General features: G+C 37.4%; 1 protein-coding gene across 3 annotated transcripts in view; it reads left to right on the forward strand.

The window, feature by feature from the left end:
• The window catches only part of LOC112152399 (alpha-1,3-mannosyl-glycoprotein 4-beta-N-acetylglucosaminyltransferase C), a 117,866-nt gene that overhangs the window by 102,786 nt on the left and 6,529 nt on the right, over positions 1-8,551 (forward strand). The gene's annotated exons all lie outside the window — the stretch shown is intronic.

Here is an 8,551-nt window from a genome sequence, read left to right on the forward strand (position 1 = left end):
TGTGCTGGAAGACCTGAACATTTACTACAAAGGCTTGTTTTAAATGTTCATTTTCTCAACATTTCTCCTAACTAGATTGATGATTGCTGTTAAACCCGTTAGCGTTGATGCCGGCCTTGTGTTATCAGTGAACCTCTGCGGCACAAGCTTCTCTGTTCTAATGCTTCAATTTGCCGCACTTCCAAAGGTGAGGATAAGAGATGTGCCTGATGAGGCTCGCAGTGGATCCAGCACTTTTAATTAAAACAAAGTTCTTGCTTCTGCTTAGTTTGGCTTCTGCTGCTTCATTTTGGGCTTCAGGACTTAAAGCGTTGCCTCTGTCTTAAATATATTTGCCAGTAACCTGATTTAAAAAAAATCAAAACTGGAGTCCTCCTAGAGGAGATGGAGGAAGTGGACGGAGAGAGGGAAGTCTGGGCATCTTTGCTCAGACTGCTGACCACACGACCCGGTCCCAAATGAACAGAAGAAGATGGAAGGAAATGATCTAATATTGTTCATGAAGCTGAACTTTTAAGCAACTTTCAAACCGCCCTCGGCAATGGCGCGTTCAAGCAGCCAATTCCAATGAAAAGTCTAAGGGAACCCAAAATGAACGTACATTTCAGGCTTCGGCATTCAAAACTCTCGCATTCTCGCATAATTAAGAAAGTTTTTACGACCATTTTTGACTATCCGTACAAAACATCCATTAAAAGTTAGAGAAGAAATTAATAATTCCAGTTTGTGTTTGGCCAAGTCTTTCATATATCAGAATAGAGTTCTGAAAGAGAAAGCCTGGACAAAGACTCACCAGATTTAACCACTTTGACATTTTGCACCAAGTCTCTTCCAACTGTAGGTGGCAGTCATGCACGAGTAGAACGTGCACCGTAGCTAAAGAAAAAGAAGAATCCCGTCCTGATTGTCCAGTGAGGACACCACATGCTAAATGAACGTGTAACTCTTGTTCCTGAACATGTGTTACAACGGGAACGTAGTGTAAGATTGTCTGATAATTCTCAGTATTACAGTTATTAGAAAAGTAGTAAATCTTTTACATCCTGCTCATTTTTACTGATTATTTTCATGTTAATCTGAAACCACATTAAAAAAACTCAATCTAATGATTTTTTGGACTGAAGTCTGTGAGGATGAGAGCAAAGTGCTTTCACATGTATGATGGGGGTTGTATCAGTATGTGGGCCCGCACTGCTTTTTTAGCAAGAAGCAATTTAATACTGTGCCAAATATGTCGTTGATTTTGGTTTTTGTTTCTATAATCAGATGTTAGGAAGGGAAAGACGGAAGACCGACTCTCTTCATGATCCAGTTTTTTTTTAATGTTCAAGAACATCAGAGTTCAGATCGTTATGGAATCAGTTGGTTTTCATACATAATTTACACCGTCTGCATCTGCATTTCTGAAGATATTTACAGTTCCAACATCATAGTGCTGCACTAATATGAACAAAACTCCAACAGCAAACCAGAGTGCATAGAGGAAAATAATATACGTAGTGAAGTCAGGTGTTACAAAATTACCAAGAAATTCAGATGTTGCTTTTTCTAAAGCATCTATGTATTTATGAAAATCCCACACTGTTTTTACATCATTTTAACACTGAAATTGTTAAACTTTAACTAAATAATTATAAAGTGTGTAAATTGCTAAGCAGCATCTTTTTGGACATGACATGATAGAAAAAAGTGACTTAAACCTGAAAAAACCCACTACATCAAAGAATCGACAGAAAATTCTATTTTTATATATATATAAAAAAAAAGATATTTTTGTAAACCCTTTGATAAAATCCACCAAAAATATCAATATCAACTCTTTTATGAGATATTGATAGGATCAATTATGATCCGTTGGGGGACTTGGTGAGTTTTCTTCACAGCAATGCTGGTTTAAAATGCAAAAATATTTAAATGAGTGTTCATTTGGTCTAGACAGTCTAACATTGTGTAACTGTGTTATTATCAACACATTATACATTCTTTCTGTACAGCAAGTATCCATTTAATAAAGTGAATAACAATTTGAGTTTTGAAAATTAGCTAAAGTTCATACCGCTAAAATTGTTTTTGAGATTTCAAGGAAGCAGCCATCTTGAAATGAGCAGGAAAAGCTCACTACTGCCCCTATTGCAGTGTTTCTCAAATGGTGCGGTGCGCCTCGGGGGGGACAGCCCGAGTATCATGCACTTTATGTTAGCTACTAAACAGTTGATTGGCGGACCGTCAGTGACCGTGACATCCACACAGAGAGGGGAAATATTTAATTAAACCTCAAGAATTGCGATGGAAAAATGTTTAACAGAGATGAAAAGAAAAGGAGAGAAAGAGACAAAAAGCTGAGCGCGCGGGCATGGGCACTGCATGTGTGTGTGTGTGCCATTGACTGTAAATTCTGTATATACTGTTCTTATATACAGTCAATGGTGTGTGCTTACACGTGCAGCAGCGCAAGAGCCAAACGGGGAGAGACAGAGAGACAACATAAACACAAAACGTAAAGAAGATGAGATCATCGGTAAAGAAGGAAAAACGGAACCTTTGACTTTTATTGACAGTATGAAGGAAGAGAATCTGCAGGAATAATTCTATACTATAACCCCACTACCAATATGAGCAGAATCTTCTCTAACACAAAGCAGATCATCACTGACAGAAGAACCAGATTTAATCCTCAAAGCTGAGACACTTTTGTCTTTCGTTACTGTGAATAACAGTCTTGATTTATTGTTTTGCACACTTTAATTTGTATTTGGGTTGTGAAGTTTTGTGTTGTTCACTTCAAATGTGTTTAAAAGTAAAAAAAACTTAAATGGTATAGAGTTAACTGAATAATTAATAACTAGTCCTTTTTCATTTATTTTGAACATTTTATCTGGAAGGGATAAATAACAGCATATTAATAATTTACACATTATACGAATAAAAACATGTTTACATTAGTTATGGATATTGTGCATAATCCTACATAGTAGTTGATAATAAACTAAATAAAGCAAAAACAACCTAAAAATCCATTTGGTAGCAGAAAGAGCCGCTGTTTACAGTGAACCAAAGAAAAGAACAAGGAAAGACTTGTTCTTACTTTGAACGTTTTGGAAGTTTTCTTAAAAAAATAAAAAAATAAAGAAAGAAAAATTAATACAACAGATTATTTAGAAGTTTTTAAAAAAATATATTCTTTAATGATAATATTTTGAGGAGAGATACATTTAACTAATTAACTAATAAGACTGATGATATTTGCTGCAGAAAGTTGTGAGGGGGGGCGCAAAAGAATAAGTTCTTCATGGGGGGGGCGTGAGAGAAAATAATTGAGGAACTCTGGACTAGTGGAATGATGATGAACTGCAGGGCAGAAAACATAACCCAGGTTACATGAAATGGATTTTTAAGGAAAGTTTGAGTTGTGCTGATGAGTTACAGCTTCTAGAAATACAAATAGTTTTATTTGGTTACATTTAAAATGAACTTTTAGAGCTTTTTTTTTAAAGCTAGATATTTTTTCTTAGTTTAAATCAGGGGTCACCAACCTTTTTGAAACTGAGGGCTACTTCATGAGTACTGAATCATACGAAGGGCTACCACTTTGAAATAATAAATTTGCTTAGTTTGCCTTTAGTTCTACATTATTAATAATGAATAATGATACTTCTCTATGTGAAGACACGGATTTCTTAGCATAATTATCAATAATGACAACAAGCTAGGAAACAGATATCAATATTCAGAACTTTATTAATCTCAACAGATGCACCAAATGACCAAATGCAATGTTTTTAACAAAATTATAACTATTATTAATTATTATTAATTAATTATAACTATTATTAGTGGATCTACGCTCTTCAAACGCTTTAATTCAGTCTCATGCACCCGTCCCTTTATTTTCCTTAAACCTCTGAACAAGTTGATTGACAGATCCCACAGCAGACAAGAATCTGCGCATGGTGCTTTCACAGACCTCTGGACATAAGTGAACAGCCACGCGGCCCAACTCAGTCCGCAACAAACTTTGTCATTTTTATACAATCCGCAACAAAACAAATCAGTTTTTCAGAGAAAACGTCGACTCTATTTAATCAATCGATTATATCCGGATCAGTGCCGGTGTTCTATGTTTTCTCTGATAAACTGCTTCGTTTTGCTGCCGATATCCGGGGCTCAGTGAACGCACCATGCAGAAACACTCAGCAGCTCTGGGTTCTGTTTCATTACACATGAAACTTTAACAAAATTCTAGGAATTTTGAAAATACAGTCTCTCAATGATACGGTTTCATAATAATGCGATAAAACACAAACCAACTCACGCGATAAGTCATTAAAAATGTGTGTGTTTTTTTTTAAATTTGATTTACTAAAAAGGACCATTTGAGTGACGTCACAGCAGTGTGGTGCACGCGTGCCGCGCTGGCTCGCGCATCGAGTCCACTGACTGTCTCAGATGCAAGTCAGAAGTCTGTTCAGTGGAATTTAAAAGAATGTCCAGAACAAGTATTCAGGCTGCAGATGAAGCGATGAGGAAATCTTGGTTATTGATTTTACAGAGGAGATGCACGATCAGCTGTGACGCTGTGGGATCTCTCATGGCGCCCGCTGTGCTGTACTGTACAGACACTTCAGAAGCCATTTAATTAGAAAAATGTCAATTTCCATCACAGTTCTGCGAAAAATGTCCATCCATTCCAATACGCCCCCAAAACCAGCTCCTCTACGCGCAAAAACTTTTTTCGAAAAATGTGAGTTTTTTTTTTTGTAATCTGTGTTTCCTTTAAAGATAACTAATAATCAAATATCCTCGGTGTCTCCATGTGGGAAAGGGAGAAGGGGACGCCTCATTCTTTGTTATTAGCTGCAGTTCCATTACACATTTGTGCAAAACTTTATGGAAATTCTAGGAATTTCAACAAAAAAAAACGTTTCGTAATGACACTGTTTCCATTAAATTATAATTTTGCGATAAAGCACAAACCAACTTACGCGATAAGTCATTAAAAACACGGCAATGAACGAGAACAAGTATTTATTTATTTATTTTTTCTTCACTAAAAGGGAGCATTTGGGTGACGTCACAGCTCTGTCTGGGGCGCGTGCAGCGCAGCTCGACTCAGAAGAGGGAGAAGTCTGTTCAGCGGTTAAAAAGAAAAAGCAGCAAATAAACATCTGGACCTTTTTTCTGTCTGAAAACACGACAACATAAATTCAAGTTTCTGTCACGGCACTCGCACTCATGAGACTTCAGACTCCAAGCTGCAAAAGTGCGTCTGCAGATGAAGCGATGAGGAAAGGAGGAGGAGCTGCTGCGCGATTCTGTATGACCCGCTATTTCCGAAGCGCTTTGACGCTCCAGGACCTCTCGGTGCCCCGGCTCAGCGGCGCTCAGGTCAGACACTTCATACCGAGAAGCGCATTTATTTAGAAAAAAGTCTTTGAATTACAGTTTTGCGAAAAATGTCTATTCCTCCTCTAAACGCAAAAACTTTTTTTAGAAAAATGCCAGATTTTTCGAAACTGTGGTGTTTCCTTTAGGAGAATTTATTATCAAAATTCCAATTTGCAAAATTTCAGAGTCAATGGAAATGCGACTATTATCTCATTAAGGAGAAAACGATTTAAAAAAAGAAAAATAGTGGGATAGGCCGTTTTTTGCTTCAGAAATAATGAACATCTATTTTTAAGATGTTTTAATTTTTAATTCTTTATAGAGGCAGGTGTGATTTAAAAAAATTGCATCACAATAAAATTAAATTTTCGAGCAGCTCACAAGTGAGTTTTGCTATTTTTAGAAGAGACCTGCGGGCGACTGATGTGGAGCTCCACGGGCGATGTGTTGGTGACCCCTGGTTTAAATGAATACAAATCAGAGAACACCTGTTTTAGGATTACAGTTATTCTTTGCTGCATTGATCACATCTCTTACATCCCAGTTTCAGTTTCACTAAGCTGTGCAGTATTTCACATTAAAACAGATTTTAGCATAAGCTAACACGATTCTCCATTTCTGAGGCTTGTGTGTGCAGAATGTCTGCTGTACATGCAATCTGCATTTGAGGCGTATTTACCTTTCAGGTCAAAGACGAACATAAAAGGCAATCGCAGTCCCACTGGTGGCACCCATAATGAGGATGAGCTCTACTCAGCAGTCGATGCTTTGACCCACATTAGCTCTCTGCTCCAGGCCCAGGTGGGGAAAATAGCAAGATACTGAGTCTTTTATATGCACACACCCACACGCAATATGCACAGCCACTAACACATACTGTCATGAACAGACACACTATCATGCACAAGCACACAGAGTGTGAGATCATAATCAATGTTCTACAAAACTTGAGAATTTTTAAGAAGCCATTAGCAGCCATCAGCGCTCATTCTGCAGCATATTTTAGTGCTGCGATGATACTTTGAAATGACATTAAAACCCAGCTGGACTGTCTTTATTATTCAGGCTGCAGTAGTCTTTAACTCTCAAATCTCTAACGCTCTTATTTATGTGAGATGACACGTCCAGAGAAGGAATTCTATTTTTTCTTCTACTGGTCTGATGGTTCGAGGATGGCAGAAACCGCGGAGCAGCAACCATAATGAAGAGGAAGACACCAAACAGAGGAGCAGGTGGAGGCAATATGTGCTGTGTACCAACCACATCCTTTCAATCATCATGTTTCTCTGAGTCGCTGAAAGGATCCTGAATGCTCAAATTAGAAAAAATGTGCTGGCTGAGCCGCAGTCAGCTGATCCTGCTGAGGGATGCATGCTTTGCTGTTTATTGGATGAATCTCCACAGAAACATACTCAACCACTCTCTTGCCCTCTGTATTTTTTTTAAGCAAAAAATGGGAAAATTATAACTTTTATCAACTGATTGTGCTACAAAATGTATACTCATTAGAGTTAATTATCATGTTCTGAATAGTTTCTGCATCCAAAATGTTGACCTCAAGTTGCTGTAAAATTGCCAATTACAAAACCACTGCAATTAATTCACGTCCTCAACTATTCTGCATTCATGGAGTCATGGACTTTCAGTCAGCTTTCACAGGTAAGCATCCCTGCAGAGGCTCACAGCACTCTGTTTTCACTGCAAAAAAAATCCTATCCATCACTCTATGTTCAAATGAATTCAGGAAAGGCTCCTGCTTAGCATGCAGCTTCCATTTCAGCAAATCATGCACTTACACATATTCCCACACGGAAACCTCCCTCCACATCTACAGTCACCTCCTGGATGCTGCTGCTCACTCTCATGCAAAAAAAGAAGATTATATTACCTGTTGAGAGGATAACTTCATGAGCAAGTGTTTGAAGTGCTTTACCTTTGATTATTAAATACTAAAGTATCGATGGGAAAAAATAGCAAAACCACAGAAAACCCCTGTGGAATTAATAAAAACAAGAATGAAAATTTCAACTGACACAGGAATATTATTTCTTAGACAGAATGCACCAAGAGAAGCTGAAGCACTTTGGTTTGGTTTTTGTTTTCCAGCCGTCACTCAGTAGTGCCATAAAAAATAAACGTGCAAAAAAACTCAGAAACATAACTACTGCTGCAAAAACTAAATTTAGAATACATCTCTGAAAAAGAAGAAGCACTTAAAGATGAAGAGCACGTGTCTTTCTCAGAAACCAAAATCTTTTTTTGTTTGTTTGTTTTAGAAGGTAGAACAAAGGAAAACAACAGGCTTGAAAATGAGTTGAGTTTACTGCTACACAATGAATGAATCCAACAGAATATGATGTGTATTGAGTTAAAGACGTGGATGGCTCGACCAGCTTCTTTTTTCCCACAAGATAACAAAGATATGGCTTCACAAATGGTAAATGATATATTTACTGAAAGGGTATTACTACCTTATTATCCCTTTAACACAGGAGCTAAAGTGTTTATGTTCTTCGATTTACTGTAATTTTTCAACTGTTAGCATATAATACTAGCAGATTCTGAAGGAGAAAAGCGTCTTGATTCCATGATTCAAAGCATGAGATGTGTTTAATGTCCATCGCAGCTCGGATTAGTTTTTGAAAACTCCTAAGAAATGGTTCAAAACCCCTTCACTGTAAGAAGTTCTTAGCTGTTTCCACGTTTTACTTATTAAAGCTAGTTCCTCCAGCTTTATTGTTTCTCTTTGAGGAAACTCACTGGAAAACATAGAATTCTCCTCCTTTTTTTGGTCAGACTCACCCCATAAGCTTCACCCGCCACCAGCGGTAAACGCTAAAGCAGGAGTCCTGGAAAACTGTTGTCTGCTCTTGTTTCTCTAATTCATGGGCATAAATGACAGGATGAAAGCGCTGTGGTCGGGCTCCGTGCTGGAGCCAATCAGACGGCACCGTTTAGTTTCTGCCATCAGATGAATGACAATAATGGGATATTTTAAATAAAATTTAAAACCATCTTGTGTTGTTTTTTTTGTGGATACATTTTTAAATTCTCTTTTTTTTTATACACAGAAATATTACATACGTAATACTGTGTATTCATGCTTTGGTCACCTCATTTAGTCACATTATTAGCAAACTTGTAAAACTTGAAAATAAAAAAGTAA

Source organism: Oryzias melastigma, linkage group LG6 (genome assembly GCF_002922805.2).
Source record: "Oryzias melastigma strain HK-1 linkage group LG6, ASM292280v2, whole genome shotgun sequence".
NCBI classification, from domain to species: domain Eukaryota; kingdom Metazoa; phylum Chordata; class Actinopteri; order Beloniformes; family Adrianichthyidae; genus Oryzias; species Oryzias melastigma.